The following is a 19,990-nucleotide window of genomic DNA, read 5'->3' on the forward strand; positions in this document are numbered from 1 at the left end:
TCGCACACCCCTCCTTATTTCGTATCTCCGATGCACAAGTTTCCATAACACTTGAAGGTATATCAGCATTAAAAGAAAAAGTCTGCACTTTTACTAAACGGTACATCACCGAAAGCTTCTGAGTAAGCCATGCTACAGGAGCTATTTCGCAACTTATGCAAGTTATTGTGCACGTTTGATAGTAGTTAGAGTGAGTAAACGTGTAAACGTTACCTTTTACTTATAAGTGCGCAAAGGTTGAAGATGTGCCCTTCAATAGCGGTTGCGAAATTAAGAGTATGCATGTATGCGTAGACCGCTAAGGCGGACAGTTGGGCTAGTCGGTATCGAGCGCAACCAGACATGACTGCTAGCGTAAAAGGGGACAAGTACGAGAAGGAGGAACACGGAACGCTAGCGTGTTCCCGTGTTTTTTTCTCTCAGTCCTTGCTCTCGTTACGCTAGCAATGATGTCTTATTATGAGTAGACCGCTCTCGCCAGCTGCATCTGTATGCTCGTATTATCTTTTATGTGTATCATCTGCACTTTTATATGCATTTAGTACACTGTAGCCCACTTTCACCTTTTGTATCTCAATGTGCATACAATATCGTGCACTTATAATCGTCATCTGTGTGCATTTGGCATAGTGTAGCTCGCTTAACCATTTACATCTGCATGGGCATACTATAGCTTGTCAGAGTATTGATACTTCCACATTTCAAATTTTGTTTCTGCAAGCATGTACTACCTTGTATGCGTATCATTGATATATCGTTGCATATTGTATATTCTATCCCGCTTTCACTCTTTATATTACGACGACGTCATACATCCGTGTTTAATGTTTCTCCGTGTGCATCTTGAGAAGTGTTGCCGATTTTCATTATTTTGTGTTGGAAGCACGTATTACTTCGTGCGTTTTCTCTTTGTTTTTTCTTCTTCCCAATGATGCGGCCTGGCTACCTCTGGAGGGACAGCATATTTGTTTTTGTTGTCGAAGAAAGGACAATGAATATCATTGGCTGTCAGCGTAATGAAGAAAACTAGACAATAAGAGATAAAGAACGGCAAAATTAGTTAACACAATTGAAAGTAATAAGCGGAACATTGCGCAGGGTTTGCATGCCATTGCATCGTGATTCGGAACAAGCTTCTGCCTGCAAAGAGCAAAGGAGAGAGAGAGAGAGAGAGAGAGAGAAGAAGTACAGAGGAAAATACAAGCTCCGGCTACGCAAGCTGCGAGCGCTAATCTTTCGCCAATGTACACTCCTACGAGAATAAGCATGTCGATTAATGCTCACAGCGTTGTTGCTTACATTGGCGATAGAGAGTACCTGGATAGTTACCAGCGTTTTTAATTGATACGTCTACGCGTCGAGGTAGTGTGAATACTCTAACAGACGCATGGTAGGTGAAGTTGCACAGTAGCGACAGGGCTCGAGCCTAGCGAGATGAGGTTAACTCGTACGGAACGCAAGCAAGCAATACAACAAAGAAATCAATATCGATCCTCCCGACGTAGTTTGCTTGTTTCGCTTCCTTTTTGTTTTTAACTCTTTCCACAACTTTCTTTTTCTTCATTTTTTTGCCATCCTCTCGCTGTCCTTCGGGCCGAAGTTGGCTCGGTCTGCTCGGTGGCTGCCTACTTAGCACGCCGCGCTAACAGGCACGTTTCTGGTCGGCTTGCCGGCGTGGCGAGACGCGGCGGTTATTTCCGCTCCTCACACTGCCTTCCCGGCAGCCGTCCATAAACAATGATGTAGGCCGAACTGCGACGAGAGCTGGGACAGAACAGACGCCAGGACGAGAGGGGCGGCGTGAGAGGTGGCGCGGGGGGAGCCCGAGAATTTGTTGCTCGTCGCGGTGTGCCCGCTGCTATGATTCATTATGTAGCGAAAGCTAATTTGAAGTCGCTGAGTGCCTTGGTGGCGCCGTCCGCATTTCCCATTACGCCGAATAAAACATGCATGCGCGGGAACCGACTCTGCGTTGTTAATATTCTGCTGCTGCTGCTGCTTTTTGGGCTGTTTCTATCTCCCCATCCGCTCTTGTTTCCTTGCTTAATGAACGTCCCCTCCTCCCTCGCCTTTTATTTCAGCGAAACAAGAATACCACATACACGGGAAAAAAAAAAGAAGAAAGGATGACCGGGAGGGATTCCGGGTTTTTGACGCATATTTTAGGAGACAGTTCAAACGACGAGCTCTCATGAAATTTACAAGATACCGCGTCATTCGGCAGCATGCGGGGCATTGTGTACGGAGACGAGGGCTCTTGTGTACTCGTTACACGTCGTCGACGGTGAAGACAGATGTGTCTGGACGTGAGCGCTCTCGCCGCGTCGTAAATATCTAAGGGAAGTGGTGTAACGCGGCCGACAACGGTGAACGCGGAAGACGAGAAAAGAGCCAGGTACATGCGGAGGCACACACTGAGCGTGCGTGGAACGACGCATTAGAGTGAAAACGACGAACACTCCTAATCCTCTTGAGGTATCCGCGTGCTGAGCCGAAAAGCACGAAGATGCACCGCGACGATGCGTCCGTCATTGCACGGGTAGTAAAACGAGAGAGAAAGAGAGAGACATTGCACGTTGAATCCTAATGAGCTCGCCGACGCAATCAGCGAAGCAACGACGGACTATATTTGTACGAGTAGCATCATAACGCAATTTTTCAAATATCTTTGTTTTCGTCGATCAATATAAAACACGCTTAAAAAAAAAATCTCTGTGCTGCTCTGCGTCTCCGTTTACACCCTTTAGTATACGTTTTAGTTGACTCTTCGTTTGCAGGTAAGAGTAAACGTTACACCTTAGATTACACCTTACAGTATGCTATAGGGAGGGAAAGAGCACGACGAAGTTTACGCGAGTGTTTGCTGGAGGTCTTCCACATTGGGCCACTGTGCAGGGACTTCTATGTGCAATAGCGCAGAAAACTGTGCACTTTTGGTGTCAAGCATAAACTGCATTTTACTTGATTTCCGGAAAGCCTTCGATACCGTTTCTCACCGTTTGTTTTTACTAAAATTAAGCATGCTAAATATTGACTCGAACTTACTGCAGTGGATTAAATGCCTCTTATCTAACAGAACCCAGCATGTCAGCTAACGGTCATAACTAGTGCAATTGTTCTGTCACATCAAGTGAACCGCAAGGCTCCGTGCTTGGACCCTTACTCTTTCTGATTTACATTAATGAACCTTCCAACCTGCATTACATCAGCCATCAGGCTATATGCCGACGATTGTGCCATGTACCGTGTAATAACTAACCCCCATGATTAATCTCAACTTCAATCTGATCTTGATAGCATTACTTCTGGGTGCTCACTCTGGCCCATTGAATTGAACATTGACAAATGCAAAATAATGAGGATCTCCCGGAGAAATATTGACTGTACTACCCCTGCTTACGAATTTTCAGTTATCTGTCAATACTTATAAATACCTAGGTGTTCACATAGATAACAATTTATCATGGAATACTCACATTAACTATGTGATTAACCATGCTAACCGCACTCTCGGTTTCTTGTGTCGTAACTTTGCCTTGGCTCCTGTTTCCTTTGAACTTCTTAAAAAAAAAAAAAAAAAAAACATTAGACAGGTTTAAACTCGAGTGCGCCTCTTCAATCTGGGATCCTCATTCTTGTACACTTATACACGCACTAGAAGCCATCGAAAATTGTTCAGTTCATTTCATTGTTGCTAATTATTCTCGTACTGCCAGTATCACTTCAATAAGAAACTTCCCCAGACCACTCTAACCTTTCTAACAGAAAGAAGCAGGCCCGCCTATGCCTCTTTCATAAAATCTTCTTTGAATCTTGAACTGAAACGCACATTCTTCTCGCCTTTTCTTACGTTTCATCTCGCGTGAACCATAACTTCAAAGTTCAAGTGCCGTTCTGCCAAACCAACATGTACTTTCATTCCTACGTGCCGAAGACATCACCTGAATTGATTCACCTCCCTGATCAGCAACCCTGATCATGCACCATTCAAGACTGCCATTTTGACACTGTAACGCTGCAAATGGCGTTGATAGTGTTTAAATAAATAAAATAAATAAACAAATAATCTACATGATAGACGCCGTAAATAGCGATACAAAATAAAGCACGACGAAGAAGTCGGCCGAAAGCACGTGTGGTTTTGTTGTTGCGCCCTCGTTTCTTGCGCCTGGTTTGGATAGCGTGGATAATGTGGACGAAATATACACTGGACAGGGCAGCAACGCCTCTGCGCCAGTTTATGTCTTGCGACCGTTCTTTGCACATCATAATGTATAACTCAACTGCGCTCCTCGTCACGGAGGAGACAGCGGGACATGTGAGCCTATTTCTCACTCACTATTGGGCGCGAGGACATACCGTGGCGCCACCATGCGGAGGCATCCCTGTGACGTGCAAGGTTGGATTGCTCCGCCAGCCCTCTCCCGCTCAGCCCGCAGCCGCTTTCACATCTGCTTTTTTATTATTATTGTTGTACTTCTCTTCAAAGAAATCAGTAAAATACTGCTGCGGCTTCATTACTGACTGTACGAAATGCTAAATAACTGCTCAGAAAAAAATGTTACGTCCTCATAATGCCTTAAACCGTCCTGACTGCCGGCATCGTCTGCTATGGCCACCGATATGGAAACCACGGGCGCCGCGCACGTTGCTTTTGTAAAAGGTAACGAATCATTTTGCGTCGAATGGGCTTTAGCGCGTGCTTGCGGCAAAGAAACATATTTTTTACTGCAAGAAATGCGGGCAACCGTGTAACTTCATTCGTTGTAGGTTTGCGTATAAAAACGGGCCGCGGTTGACACGACAAGCATGCGCAAATTTACATTCCTGTTTGGTACACATAGCCCTATGAAGCACGACGAAAGCGGTTACTCCGCTTTGTGGGAAGCAATCCAGTATGCTTAGAGATTCATGCAGCCGCAACCCTTCTCACGTGATTGCAGACAAACGCACGAGAGCCATATGTACGCGCGCGCCTCATTCAGTGTTGTAGCCACGGTGTAAGATATACCGTGCTTGTAGCTAGATAACATTTCACATGAGTTTGTCTGCGGCACGACTTTAATATCTACCTGTTACTTCTCGTTGCGCGTATTTTCTAAGGTTGTCACATGGTGCATTTTCGATCGCCACCAAGCCACTTCGGGATGACAATTTTCGACGATGCTGCAAGGTGTAACTTACCGTGGTTTAAATGGCAATATTGTTACGTAAAATGACACGAGGCGTGACTATTTACAAGTGTATTTACACTGATGCACAGCATCGATCAAGATGGAGGACAGCACCCACAGCCGATAGACAGGCCAGTCCTCTTTGTCGTCTTCTGTACGCAGAATGTCTGGCTCTTGATGGGTTAGCTACGTAGCATTACCCCCGGCGGTAAAAGCGCCGTCTCGGTGCGCTTTAACCATGCTCTTCAGAAGGAGGGCGGTATTGTTTTAGCCGACTGACGTGCACTACGTCACTGGGCGTGTTTGCAGGCGGGTTAGTCTCGGAGACGGGAACGATCTCGTAGGTGACGTCCGTTACCTGGCGGACGATACGGTATGGACCCATGTAGCGGGATAACAACTTCTCGGACAGGCCAACACGACGAACCGGGCACCACAGGAGAACTAGGGAACCAGGCGAGAAATGAACGTCGACATGCCTGCTGTCGTAGAGGGTCTTCTGAGCTGCTTGTGAAGCCGACAGCCTAGAGCGGGCGATCTGACGCGCGTGGTCGGCACGAGCGATAACATCCCGTGCGTATTCGGTCGGCGGAGATGTAGTAGCCGGAAGTAGGGTGTCCAGTGGTAACGTCGGATCACGGCCATAGAGCATATAAAAAGGTGAGTAACCGGCGGTATCATGACGCGATGAATTGTAAGTGAAGGTCACGTGAGGTAGCGCCAGCTCCCAGTCATGGTGGTCAGATGTGACATACATGGAGAGCATGTCCGTGAGAGTGCGATTTAGGCGCTCGGTGAGGCCATTTGTTTGAGGATGGTAGGAAGTGGTCAACTTGTGCTGCGCTGAGGAAGAGCGTAAAAGATCGTCAATGACTCGTGACAAAAATGCGCGGCCACGATCGGTGAGCAGTTGACGAGGAGCGCCATGGTGTAGAATGACGTCGTGGAGCAGAAAGTCTGCAACGTCAGTAGCAGTGCTGGTGGGGAGCGCTCGAGTGATGGCATACCTGGTCGCATGGTCTATAGCAACGGCGACCCACTTGTTGCCAGAGTTGGACTCAGGAAAAGGGCCGAGAAGGTCTACACCAACACGGAAGAAAGGTTCGGTAGGGATGGAGATCGGGTGAAGGAGTCCAGCAGGGGGTGCGGCAGGTCGCTTCCGACGTTGGCATTTATCGCAGGAGGCCACATAACGTCGAACGGACCGGGCGAGACCGCGCCAAAAGAAGCGGCGCCGGACACGGTCGTACGTGCGAGATATGCCCAGGTGGCCGGCAGTGGGCTCGTCGTGAAGCTCATGCAGGACCGTTGAACGCAAATGTTTAGGCACGACGAGAAGTAACTCGGGGCCATCGGGCAGAACGCTACGACGGTACAGCGTGCCATTCAAGAGGACGAACATGCGGAGTGACGCGTCGCTATAGGGGCAGATTCGAGACGGCTAATGAGTGATCGCAAGGAAGCATCGCGACGTTGTTCTTCACCAATCTGAAGAAACTGAGACATGGACATGACGCTGGGGCTAGGCTGGATGACCGATCCGTCTGGCTTTTCAACAGGGTAACGAGACAAGCAATCGGCGTCCAGATGGAGGCGTCCAGACTTGTAGGCAACTGAGTAGGAGTAGTACTGAAGACGCAGCGCCCACCGGCCCAGTCGTGCAGTAGGGTCCTTCAGTGAAAAAAGCCAACAGAGCGCGTGATGATCTGTTACGACACGGAATGGGCGGCCATACAAGTAAGGGCGGAATTTTGAAACCGCCCAGACAAGGGCAAGGCATTCCCGTTCTGTTATAGAGTAGTTGCGTTCAGACTTCGAGAGGAGCCGACTTGCGTACGCAATAACACGATCAGTGCCCCGCTGAGTTTGGGCCAATACTGCACCGATGCCGTGACCACTAGCGTCTGTGCGCACTTCTGTAAGAGCATCTGGGTCAAAATGTGCAAGAATATGTGGTGTCGTTAGAGCGGTGATTAGCTGAGGAAAGGCGTCAGCTTGGAGAGGACCCCAACAAAACGGGACGTCTTGTTTGAGAAGGTCAGTGAGTGGGCGTGCGAGTGCCACAAAGTTTTTCACGAAACGGCGGAAGTACGAGCACAGGCCCACAAAACTGCGAACGTCATGGACAGAGCGAGGAACGGGGAAGTTCGTTACAGCGCGGACTTTGGCCGGGTCTGGTCGTACACCGGAAGCGTCAACGAGGTGGCCCAACACGCCATCCTGTCCGGAAAATACGCCAGGATCACGAGCAGGAGGTAGGACTACGTAGGAGAAGCCACGGGAGGGGCAGGCGGTGAACACGATGTTCCGTCAACTTGTGACATGGTCGGACCCGCGATGATACGGCCATTGCGGAGCTTCGTGATGGGTACAGGGAACAACCAGCACCTCCACCACAAAGATGTTACGTAAAATGACACGAGGCGTGGACTATTTACAAGTGTATTTACACTGATGTGCACAGCATCGATCAAGATGGAGGACAGCACCCACAGCCGACAGACAGGCCAGTCCTCTTTGTCGTCTTCTGTACGCAGAATGTCTGGCTCTTGATGGGTTAGCTACGTAGCTATATTATGTTGCTGTGAAAATGCCAGCGTCCAGCATTTATAAAGCTTCATTGATAAGCAGTATGGCGTACTTAGCGGCTGCTGCTAGAAGGTTAATCAGTATTTGAAGCTGGCCACGTTTTCGCCTGTAGCGTAAAACAACACAGGGAAGAACAAGGGACACCAGCTATGGGCTCACTTTAAAATAATCTATAAGCAAGGAACCCGATGGGCTGAAGTCGAGAGTCTGACGGAAACCCGTGTGGTCGGGAAAAGACACGAGGACAATTAAAATAAACACGAGGGCGGGAGGGCGAGAGGGGGTGGGGGTCAAACAGTGGTGGAACTTACGTCGGCGAGACAGGTAACTTCTGGCAAAGACTCAAGCAGCACATGTATGACGTAAGGTTTCATCGGACGCGCTGGCCGAACACGCAGAAGCAACTGGCCACGAAACAGACTAGGATAAGGCAAAGATAACGGAAAGAGAAAATAACTGGATTTTTCGGCTTTATCTTGAATCTCTGGCAATCTAGACAACGGCGCACACGCTTCATCGTCATGACGACAACTTCCCACACATGTCCGCGCGATGCCTACGTCATATTTTAAAACATTCATAACCGGACTGTTTGCGCATTCATTTCTCACTGTGAACAATGTTGCCGTGAATATTCGTGGTCGGTGTCAATTTGAACACCACAGGCTTGAAATAACAAAAAAGAAAGACAGGTGACAGCGGCATCATGCTCGTGAAAAGTAGAGTGGCGGTAAAAGTGAAAGCTCACGTCCTGGGCCCTTCGTGTACGTGGCGCACTGTGACACGGAGCAGAAAAGTACCATGCCGTCGATAACTTTTACTGCATTTTTGCGGATTGTGTAGCCTCTAGGGGTCCACACACAAGAAGTGAGAGCAAAAAAACGCTGTTCAAAAGCGAAATCGCGGTTACATCAACGCATTCAACCGTCCGCTTCCCTTCGCCAGAGCGAGGCGAGGTCACGTGATCCAACCCTGTACGTCACAGCGATTGCAGCACCCGCGTCTCCAGTGGTGGGCCTCGCGCCCAATACTGAGGCATCCACGAAAACATTTTAACCATGGAAGACTAATCAATGTGGCTTGACTGGTAGTAATCCACGCACGCGCACGAACATAAAAACTACCTTTACGCATGTGGGATCCAACACTGCGTAGGGTATATATCATATATATATACTCATAACCGTGGTATACAGATGGGCACACAGTATAAAGACTTCGCCGTCTGCGGTGGCTTGGCGTCACATTTTACAAAATCGATTGCCTCCCGCATAATGATGAAAGACAGTGCTGCTTGCGATCATTGCAGCAACGAGGACATTACAGCTCGTGTTGTGTGCTGTTGTCCTTGCGCACAGTGTAAACAACTTCGCACCCTGAAGCGATTTCAAACAAGGAAAACACCCTACTGCCTAAGAAGAATTTGCTAAATTTGGGATGTAAGGTTGTTTTTCTTACCGAAATAGCCTTTTTCTTTGCGTAAATGTTAATGTTTTCCCTAAAACAACCTTTAGGAGCTAAGGGTGTTATGGGTTATCGAAACACCTCTGGCCTACACGACAGAGTGCAGGCTGATAATTGGGACACGCTGGTTATAAAGGCGTTGAGTATTATGTGAGCTTAGATTAATAGACCTGTCTCTTTTAGGGCTATCTACAAGCACACCACCAATTTACGCGTGTTTTGTGAATGCTTATTATTTAATTATGCAGAACAGGAATACCCCCACCGGCACTGAACGGCTGCTCAAAATACTACGGCGATATATACTAGATGGTCTGTGTAAGGCTGTCTAGCGCGAACGGTCCATCCATGTGGTATTTTACAATATGCTATGTAGGTGTGTATGGTGGGGCGCGTGTGTGCGCCTGCCATGCTGATGTAATTAGATGTCCCTTACTGGTAGACTTTAGTTTTTACTGTTCTTCAGCGATAAGGGTGTTTAGACGACTGGCAATTCCCCGTGATATGGGTGTTTTGATTCGTGAAAATGCCTATTTCCTAGGGCGTGAGGGTGTTAGTTATAGACCCAGTAAAACCACTTAAGGGTGTAAACTGGTTTACTGTGCATACAAGCAAGAGTCAGCGATGTGTTGGCCCGTATATGACCACAGACCAATATCTGAACAGGCAATCTTAGAATGCAGGCTTGATCTGTCATCGGACCAGACGGCGGTCGAAGTACAGATAAGGTTTTTTTACGTGGCAGTGGCCTATTTAAGACACTATAATTCTCCCGTTCGCGACCATCTTCGCGATTTCCTTCCCCTTTTTCTTTCCCGATTTCCTTTCCTCCTAGTGTGGGGAAGCAAGCCAGAAGCTTCTCTTTCGTTTAACCCTTTCCTTAATTTGTATATCTATCAATATAGTGTATAAATATTTCTAGCTTTTATTGGAAGTGTAGTAATTATGAAATTAAAGGAAATAGAAGCGGACGAAACAAACAACATGCCGTCAGTGGCACAAAACCCACAACGTTCGCATTTCACGTGCAATGCATGCACTATCTGTCGTGCTAACCCGAAGTCCATCACTGTACGGCGTCTCTCTTAATCAAATTATGATTTTGGCGCGTTGGCACAACTTAATTTAAAAAAAAAGAAGGTGATGCGAAATGAATCGGTATATCTTGCATTAAGAAGCAGCTGTACGTAAACGCAACATGCATGTGTACTTCATTATTACCAAGTAAGAGAAAGGGAGAGAGCAGCGACTTTCGTGCTACTGGCGACAAACGAGCTGACATCTAACCCTGTGACAGGAGCGTCATTGCGCTTCGATTGTGTGCAAAATTGCGACCGCTACAGTAGTAGTAGTAGTAGTAGTAGTAGTAGTAGTAGTAGTAGTAGTAGTAGTAGTAGTAGTAGTAGTAGTAGTAGTAGTAATAATAATAATAATAATAATAATAATAATAATAATAATAATAATAATAGAATGGAAATGTGGGAACGTTGCACATAAACGCGAGTTAGCGCGCGACTATACTCAACTACTCCTATATTCTCCCTTGTCACACTCTGCTGATGTTTTCGAGAATAGCAGGAAAGCGTTGTTTGAGACAAATAAATACGTTAAGACACCAGCCTCAGCCAATGTCCCATAATCGCGTCCTCCTCCTCCGACGAGGGACGATTGGCCAGTTCCCCTACATATAGCACAGTCAAGGGCTTTTTTCCCCTAAAGAACTTTCCCCCGTTAGTGTGTCCGAAGATGTCAAAGGGTGCGGTTCTTTCGGTTATTACAGTCGATACCAAAGTATGCACATTTCATTCTATCCTTGAACGTGCGGGCTACCGGTACGTCACTAGAGGCCAGTGCTGATAGTGAGGGATTCTGTGTGAAACAGGCCGCGAGGCCGGCGGCCCGTGTAATACGTGTCCTGCGGTACGTTATTGAATGGTTGCTGCGCAACCTAGCGAAACGGAGCTTCAGAGCTACCAACTCAACGTGAGCAAACACACAACGATGTGCGATATAATCATCGGACGAGTGTACTCGCCGATCGTTAATTATAGCATAGTTACCTGAGCCAGCTTCACGGAACTGCACGAGATAGCGGGTGATGGCGCTGTTTCCCCGGAAGGGCTCTCCCCACATCAGGAAGAGGCTGCTCCCAGTTGCGTTGGCTACTGTGACGTTCAGCGGCGGCCCGGGTACCTCTGCACAGGCAGTGAGCGCAAACGTTACACTCATGTCGCTAAAATTTGTTACCGGAAATTACTAAACCAGCAAAGGCGGCATGTTGCAGACCTATATATACATGGTGGTAGGTTCGTGGAAATAATGACCGGCTGCGACATTGGACTTATTCCTCTGGTTTTGTGGTGCCGCTGTTCATTTGTAACGTTGAATGACGCAGTTGTAAAACCATATTACCGAATTGTAGCTTCTTATGGTAAAGAGTTGTAACATGATTTCCATGCTTCGTGAAATGAAAGTTATTTTCGGGCTTCTGGGTGTACTCCCCGCAGGATGGACGAATAATTTAATGAATTCAACTATACAGGCAAGAATAACGAAAACAAGCAAGAGAAAATTATGAAGCATGTTAAATAGCAAAAACATAGGCTTTTAAATAACCCCGTTGTAATTAACAGTACATTTTTAGAAAATTATGTTTATTGACACGTATGACTTCCCTCTAAATGACAGTTCAATAGCTCATGTAACAAAACGAATATAACCTTTTTATTTGTGCGCCATGGCATTCGGGTAATAAATATGTTCAAAATCCTCTTTAAGCTTTATTCTCCTAGAGCGATTCTTGAATAGAAGGCTAATTCATACGTGATCAGTAGTCACCACCTACAAAAATGGTGGAAATTAAGCAACAAACAAATTGAAAGAATATACTTGGATACAATGGATGCAGCTGAGTTGTTGCAGCAAAAGTCTTGTCGATGATAACCCCCGCAGGAAAGTTACTGAAGGTCACTAAATGACCTACACAGCAGTAAATGGACAAGACAGTCTGAAGTGAACACCTAAACCAGACGGAACTATTACGTCATGTTTAGCGTGGTAAAGGAAGCTACCTATGCGGACGAGCCAGAGAGCTCAACTAAGTTTCACAGTTGATAGAATAGGTATATATAACTTACGTACAGTTTTTAAGTCACGCTATTCTATTGCGATTGCTGGCTCGTATGTTTTAGGAGTGACAATGAAAGGGAAAAAATGCATTCAGGACTTTCGCTTTCCATGTTTAAAGCCAGCTGAAAATAGCAAGCTTTTTTTTCGTCGTCCTTTGCGTATTGACAGAAAGATGTCTCTTCCTATCATTCATCCTTATTACTATTTTTTTTTTGTGTGTCTAAAGTCAAGATGGGAGCCGAAAGATGGAAACACGGAGCGGGATAAGTTGCACAAACAGGAGAAAGTGCCTCAGACAGGCTCGAATTTTCCGTCCTAAGAAATAAAGGCTACTAACTTAGGAAAAGAACATGCATGCACTCATACGCGAAAGAGCTATGGTAACACGTCTGTGACACATATTCGTATTTCCGGTATTGATGTTAGTACGAAACAGGACATCGCCTTCGTTACCCTGCTGCATCGTTCAATCAGGCGACAGCAACAACCAATCTGCCACCGTGAAGCAAAAGCACGAAAAAGGCACATAACTGACAAGGGGGGAAAAGACTACATGTTTACGTTCCTCAGCAGCTTGCGTGTCAGCTCTGCGACGCAGAGTGATATGTATCCGTTGTGGGAGATGTTTTCGGAGATTTTTGACAAAGCCAATAACAGCGTAAAGAACCAAGACGGGCGTTTCTGCAGGTTAGAAAGAAAATCGTATACTGCATATATGCGTAGGCATGCTGCATCTCTGTAAACACACACACACACACACACACACACACACACACACACACACACACACACACACACACACACACACACACACACACACACACACACACACACACACACACACACACACACACACACACACACACACACACACACACAAAAGTGAAAAATTGATGACGTCTCTGGCGCACAGCTGTACGGCCAGAATAAAAAACAACAACAACAAACACTGCATTTTCGGCGTGTTTTTCTTTTAGCGCCGCTTCGGCTCGTGGCCGCAGTACACGGTATCTTAAAGCTTCTTTTCCTGTACAATAAATTGTTCATTATGGATAAAATCACGAGCGTCTGCCAGAACAAGCAGATGCGCCGCAGACAATGGTCGGCAGCTATCTCTGTGACGTCTTCTGGAGAAGGTCTATGCGATGCCAATAGACAGCGAAGCCAAAGAAAGCGATTAGCGAGACTTGTTTATTTACCCGGTATGAGTAGCGACCTATGCGGACGGTATCGCCTTCTGGATTACTGGCCCTACAAGCGTTGGACCAAATCTAAGAGCCACATCGCAAGCGACACTGGTTCAACTTCGGAAAATCTCGAAGTTATCGGCGTACAGATTTCTCCGTCTAAGTTGGAAGCTGTTACAGAGAGCACAATATCCCTGAAGCACTTCGGTACTAATGATTCGTCTACACTACGGGTAAAACAACATCGATACACTGGTGTAATCGTTGACCGCCGCATCGCATGGCGGTCTGTTCTCAGAGCGGTGGGTACATCATTTTGCTTTCTTCTAAAATATGTGATAGCTCTGATAGCTCGCTGCAGTGGCTGTTATCAGTAACGGTCCCACGACTGCATTAAAGAATAGTCCTTTTAAAAGCCCTGTTTGTTTTACCTTTCATTGATGTTCTTCCTCGATCAATGCCTCAGCCAGGCAAAGGTCATTGAGTGGTTTTTCGAGCAATACCCGTTCTTCTAAAGTGCGCATAATCAAATGTTTTACTTTCCGAAGCCCGACAACTACCTTTCCGTCTACAAGCTGATCAAGGAAGGGGCTTTACACCACATAAATTGTTTATATCGTACCCACGACGGCAGGAAGCTTTTTGAGCGACTGCTCAGCAGACAGGGTTCGAGCATGGGAAAACTAACATCTACCTTCCTTTCAATTCTAAATTTCGGGGAAGTCGCGGCTCTTGATTTTGAAAACAATCGTCCCCGGCTACTCGTAAACTTACGTATTCCAGGGATTCGAAAGAAAACACCATTGCTCTGCAGTTTGTTCTGCATCTGAGAGCTTCCTTCGTAGAACACTCATATAGCTCATGATGATGCTTGCACAATAGATGAAGGGAATAGACCATTTAAAATTGCGTAAAACGGGAGTAGATTATGTGCAGGTAGCCTGGACCTCGGATTAACCAAAGGCCACCATGTACTTTAAATTGATAGAGTTCTCTATGAATAGCAAAGGCGGTACTTTTTTTTAGTCTAATTCATCGACAGCATTTTTCAAGTGCACTGACCAAAAGTTCATTTGAGAAAAATATTTTCCACGATGAAGAAACCCAGCATTTAAGACTGGGTGGAAGCAGGCACGCGTCTTCAACCCTCGAGACGCACACGAGCCGTTGCCGTTGGGGTCGCCGTCGGTGCTCTTCTAATGTTACATTATTCCCCGGTGCATCCACGAAGCGAAATGAATGCACCGTCACTTTCAATCGGCTCTGCGGGGTGAGGGCAGCGTTCTGGATTTAGTTGCTGTCATAAGTGATTCACGCACATAGGTCAGCGTTCCTGCTGAGGAGCTTTGTGCATACGGACACCTGGCGCATACATGCTGAGAGGAACGGGTAGTAAACGTCAGACGCTGACGTCATCGCGCGCTGACAAACACCGACACTTTTCCATTGGTCTCATGTAGTGCAACATAAAGTGCGGAATCTTCAACGTCACTGCCATGCACCGTTTCTTACTGCAGCAGCGTTTGAACAGGCCTGGAGCTAGAATATATCTGCAGGCCACTAGTTACGGCGCGCGTCAGAAATCCCGCATGCTGCGCCCTTTAACCATTGGCCTCAATTACCTTGAACAAGGAGGCGCATGCTGGTCTCGTCGGATCCGTAGTGGTTCTTGGCGAAGCAGCTGTAGATGCCCGAATCCTCGACTGTCTCCGTAGACACGACGAGGGTCGAAGACACGCTTGACAAGGACTGGTTCGCCCCTGTCGACACTCTGTAGGGAAAGGCCAACGTATGCGGCATCAAAATTTAGTAGTGAATTCACCACTGAACATTGTGCAGCTTTAGTAGGATATGTAAGTATTTGCCACAATTCTTGAAGAACAGCCTGTTCCCATTACATGTTCACTGCTCCAGCGAGCCACTCTTAGTTTATGTAATAAAATTTCATTTGACCTTAGCAATCACACAAGAGAGGAGCGAAGGCACAAAGAGTGCACCGCTATTACCTATAAAACAGCTCATCGGCCAGTTTGCAAAACAGCTTCTCTTTTGCTCTTAGTCAAATCAAACATCATTTTGTTTATATATATATATATATATATATATATATATATATATATATATATATATATATATATATATATATATATATATATATATATATATATAATATATATATATATATATATGTATATATGACGCTTCCATTTCCCTCGTTTGCTGATATTTTTTTATTTTTTTCACACTGACCAAAGCGGATGCAAACTTTGGGCATCCGAGCGAACAGTAACACGATGGGAGCACGGCAAACCACTAAGCGGAACTGCTCTAAATGCGACTCATCCGAAGAACGGTGAGGACAGGGAGGAGGGGGGGGGGGGAGACAGGCGTGCCGTTCAGCGCCGCGGTCCGTCAGCAGTAGGAAAGGGGCCACAGAAACCCCGCGGTGCAGGTGAGTCGTCAGCGCCGCGCGCCCAGGCGTGCGGGACGGGGTCGGGAAGGCAGGAGACGTGAAGGGAAGGTGCTCGCTGAACCCACCAACAGCCACGGTGAAGAGAGAGAGGAAGGAGCAAGAAGAGCCCGCCGGCGGCTAAAGCAGAGAGCTTCGAGAACGGGTGATGTGTCCGCTGCGCGCGACAGCTCGCCGTGGCTTGACTAATTCAATCGCCTCGCATCTCTCGGTCGCTTCCTCGCGATGTAGCAGCAGCAGCAGCAGCCGGGATGCACGGGCGGGCGAGCGACGGCGTCCATTAGCCGATATAGGCCTACGGTGGTGCCGAATGACGTAGCGCGCCTTCGCCAGGAGCAGCCGATCTCGGGAGCAGGAGCGAAAAACCGACAGTGAGCGACGGGAAGGAGGGAGGGAGTGTCGCTCAACTCCGGCTTAGCCTTAAAGCATCTGCCATTATGAAGTTTTAACGAGTGCCCCCTTTGTCCGTCTATCTGGGCATAATGCATCCCGAAAGACCGTTATCGATGCCCCACGTGTCGAATAGAGTCCTGAACACGCAGGAAACCGCTTTTGTCGAATTACGATTAAGGCATAAGGCGCCGAGCTCCGCTTCCGGTACTTGTGCGATGAAGTCGTCAGGAGTGGTCATGGTTACCACTGGTCGACGCGCATGCAGGATCATCCCTACTTATAGAACAAGAAAGAGGAGGAGAATGACGGGAAGGTTCTTTTGAGTTCGCACCTTTCTTGACACTCTTCTGGTATACCGCGCGTATGTTTCTCGAGAAACTGATCGTACGATGTATATTAATAACTGCGCAATGACGTCGTTCAGCCGGTGTCCGTGGACAACCGGTGACGGTCCCCGTCCTGTGCATTTGGTTTTTCACGTCTTCGTCGTAGCTCTTTTAACCATGTTTCCTAATGCCTGTTACCAACTAGCACAATTCAGCAATAGAAGTAGCAGTATGGTCGACCTAGTTGCGTCTATCTCAAAACGGCGGTAGTGCATGAAATGTGCACATGCACTGTGGTTTTGTGGAGCACTGAGCGAGGACGTTGGAAGCACATCACTCGCTCTTCCATTTTACGTGAAACTGGAAGCAGTAAAGAAGATAAAAACGGGTGTAACAAATGCCAGTGTTGAGCTAATGAGAACGATAAAAAATTACAAAATCATGTTAGTGATATTTTACTGTCTCGTGCTTTTCAATTTTCTTTTTTTTTGTGCACTCGTAGCGTGTTCTTTTTTTTTTTGTCGTTGTTGGTCGGGGGAAGAGGAGTATCCAGTGCAAGTAAGGCGCCAATATCCCTTAGAAAATGCACCAATAAAATAACAAAAGCAACCGAGAGCAGCGTTAACGGTATCACAGATATACTGTAATAGTAGCTCCAATTCAAAATATCAATGGTTGAGAAACACTCCACTTTTCGCTATATATGTTAAATTACAACGACAGAAACAACGATTTGCGATGTCTTCCTTAATTCCTTATGACATTCCCTCACTGTAACTGTCGCACTACTGTACCTTTGAGCCGTAGCATCCACGATGTAAGAATGTTTTTACAATTACAACATTATTTACGTGACACATATCTATATATTATATTATATATATATATATATATATCTATATATATATATATATATATATATATATCTATCTATATATTATTATATGTATATTATATATATTCCCCTCCTAAAATAAATGAACTGTTATTCTGCACCCGTGACTGCTGACGACCGGACGGCCAGATAAAATTTGCATTGAGAACATGTGTCAGCATTGGGTAATAGACATAATTGCACGAAAGACTGCATGTAGAACAATAACACGACAAAAATTATATGGCAGCTTCGCGCTAGTGGTGCCAAGCCTGAAGGAAGAGCGGAGCTGGGCCGCCTTCCTTGTTTCGCTTTATTTTTCTCTTTCTTTCTTTTGTCTCATCATTTGCATCTGTTTTTTTTTCTATTTCTTTCTTCCTCTCTCAATCTATATTTTTCTCTCTCTGTCTTCTCTTCTCCTTCCTTCTCTCTCACTAGTCATCGCTTCCTCTTTCTTTCTCTCTCTCTCTCTCTCTCTCTCTCTTGTTTCTTTCCCTCACTTTCTTTGTTTCTCTCTATTTCTCTCTTTCCCTTTCCGCCTTGCTTTCTGGTTTTTTTTTTCTATCCCTTTTATGTGTCTGTTTACTACCATCTCTTTCTTCTCTGTCTATGTCTCTGTCTTCTCTGTCTTTTTATCTTTTTATGCCTTTATTCCCTTTATTTCTCTCTGTTTTCTCTTTCTCTTCCCTTCCATCGCTTTCTCTCTCTCTCTCTTTCACGTGTTCGTTTTCGTTTAACGCTCGCACCTGCTGCACTCAGTAGTGGGGCTTGCCCAATTCCTATGGCGCTGCCCAGTTGAAAAACAGAATCTTACTGATTGTGGTCTTTTTAACGTGATTTGTGGAAAAAAAGCAAAGCAATTGTTTTCTGTATTCAGGCATGATTGAATATTTCACTTAGTGCATCTGGCCGCCGACATCCCCGTGCGAAGGCGGTCGCTTACACGCTTGCCAGTTCGCATGGTGCTGCCTGCCCGAATTACCAACCACTGACTTGTGATTGGGAGGGTCAGTTGCCGAGGAAATCTAAAGAGCTAAATATCGACTTACGTTGGCTGGACCTCGCATAATATTTTCATGTACACACGCCAATAATGTAACAAAAAATTTCCAGGTACTGTTGCTAGCACCTCCCACTTTCGTGAAGCATCTCAAAACCTACCACCACAACCTAAATCCTGCGCAACAAATCTGTGCTGAATGATCTCAGAGGCTGTGCTTCGTTTATATTTGTATTGTGTGACAAAACACAGATCGCATCATACTGCACGTTTTGTCACTGAAAGGCATACTGTGCCAAATATGGCACATACCGATTTCCCGCTGTATAGCGTAGTGGGAAAGGGAATTGAGAAAACTCATAAGCATGATTTTTTAAAGCCACGAGATATGCCAAAATAATTTTATCATGCTTCTGCAGTGAGAAAAAGGTTGCAAGAAAAAAACTGCAATCGCTGTTGTTCGCATGCTGAGCTTGCACGTGCATTGTGAAATCCACTTCATGTCTGTTTTTCACACTGCTCCAGGGATGACAGCGCTTCTTTTTATATATAGTGCGCATAACTATGGGGATTACTCAGGCTGCGTCACATTGTCAACTGGGTCTCTTGCGCCCACAATAAAAAAATGTTAATCGGTATGAGCTAAATATGGGGCACCATGCAATAGAGGGTTAACAGAATCGGCGGCGATTCAGGTATAGAGTCATTGCAATACTTGTGTGTGACGGTTCCTAGTACGCGAAAACTAAAAAGGGAACTTATAAGAGCATTCTAAATGGCATATATATAGCAAAGATTTATTTTCAAGAAACTTGCAGAAACGCACCAGACCGTCAAACTCTTACGATAAAAAAAAAAAAACACGGCTTCGTAGCAAGGGCGAGGCAATGAATGCGACAGCAACCAATTGAAATGTTGTACGCAGTAAGGCTAGCAGCTAACTCTGTCGGATCCGATCTCGCGTAACCATAGGCGTGCACACAGGGGGAGGGGGCAGGGAGGGCAGCCGCCCCCCTAATCACCTAAGAGGGGGGGCGCAAAATCTGCCCTGTACCCTTCTAGTCACTTAAGAGGGGGGGGGGGGGCGCAAAATCTGCCCATACATTGACTTAGAAGGGTGGGGGGGGGGGGCGCTGCGACGACCCTTTGCCCCCCCCCCCCCTAATGGGGAAGCCTGCGCACGCCTATGCGCGTAATGTACAGCGGAGCTGAGGGGAAGCCTCAGCGATGAAATGCAAAGTGATGCAAAGCTAGGGGAACATGGGCATGGTTTAGCACTGAAGGAACCTCCTCTCCGTTTGACCACTATGCCGCGCTTTACTCTCTACCCTCCTGCTTTCTCTCCTCCTCACCCTCACTTACTTAATAGAGGATCTGCTAAAAT

The 19,990-nt window shown here is 46.4% G+C and overlaps 1 pseudogene; it reads right to left on the reverse strand.

Annotated features, from left to right (window-relative positions):
- The window catches only part of LOC119405178 (Down syndrome cell adhesion molecule homolog), a 591,162-nt pseudogene that overhangs the window by 97,348 nt on the left and 473,824 nt on the right, over positions 1-19,990 (reverse strand).

Source organism: Rhipicephalus sanguineus, chromosome 1 (assembly GCF_013339695.2).
Source record: "Rhipicephalus sanguineus isolate Rsan-2018 chromosome 1, BIME_Rsan_1.4, whole genome shotgun sequence".
NCBI classification, from domain to species: domain Eukaryota; kingdom Metazoa; phylum Arthropoda; class Arachnida; order Ixodida; family Ixodidae; genus Rhipicephalus; species Rhipicephalus sanguineus.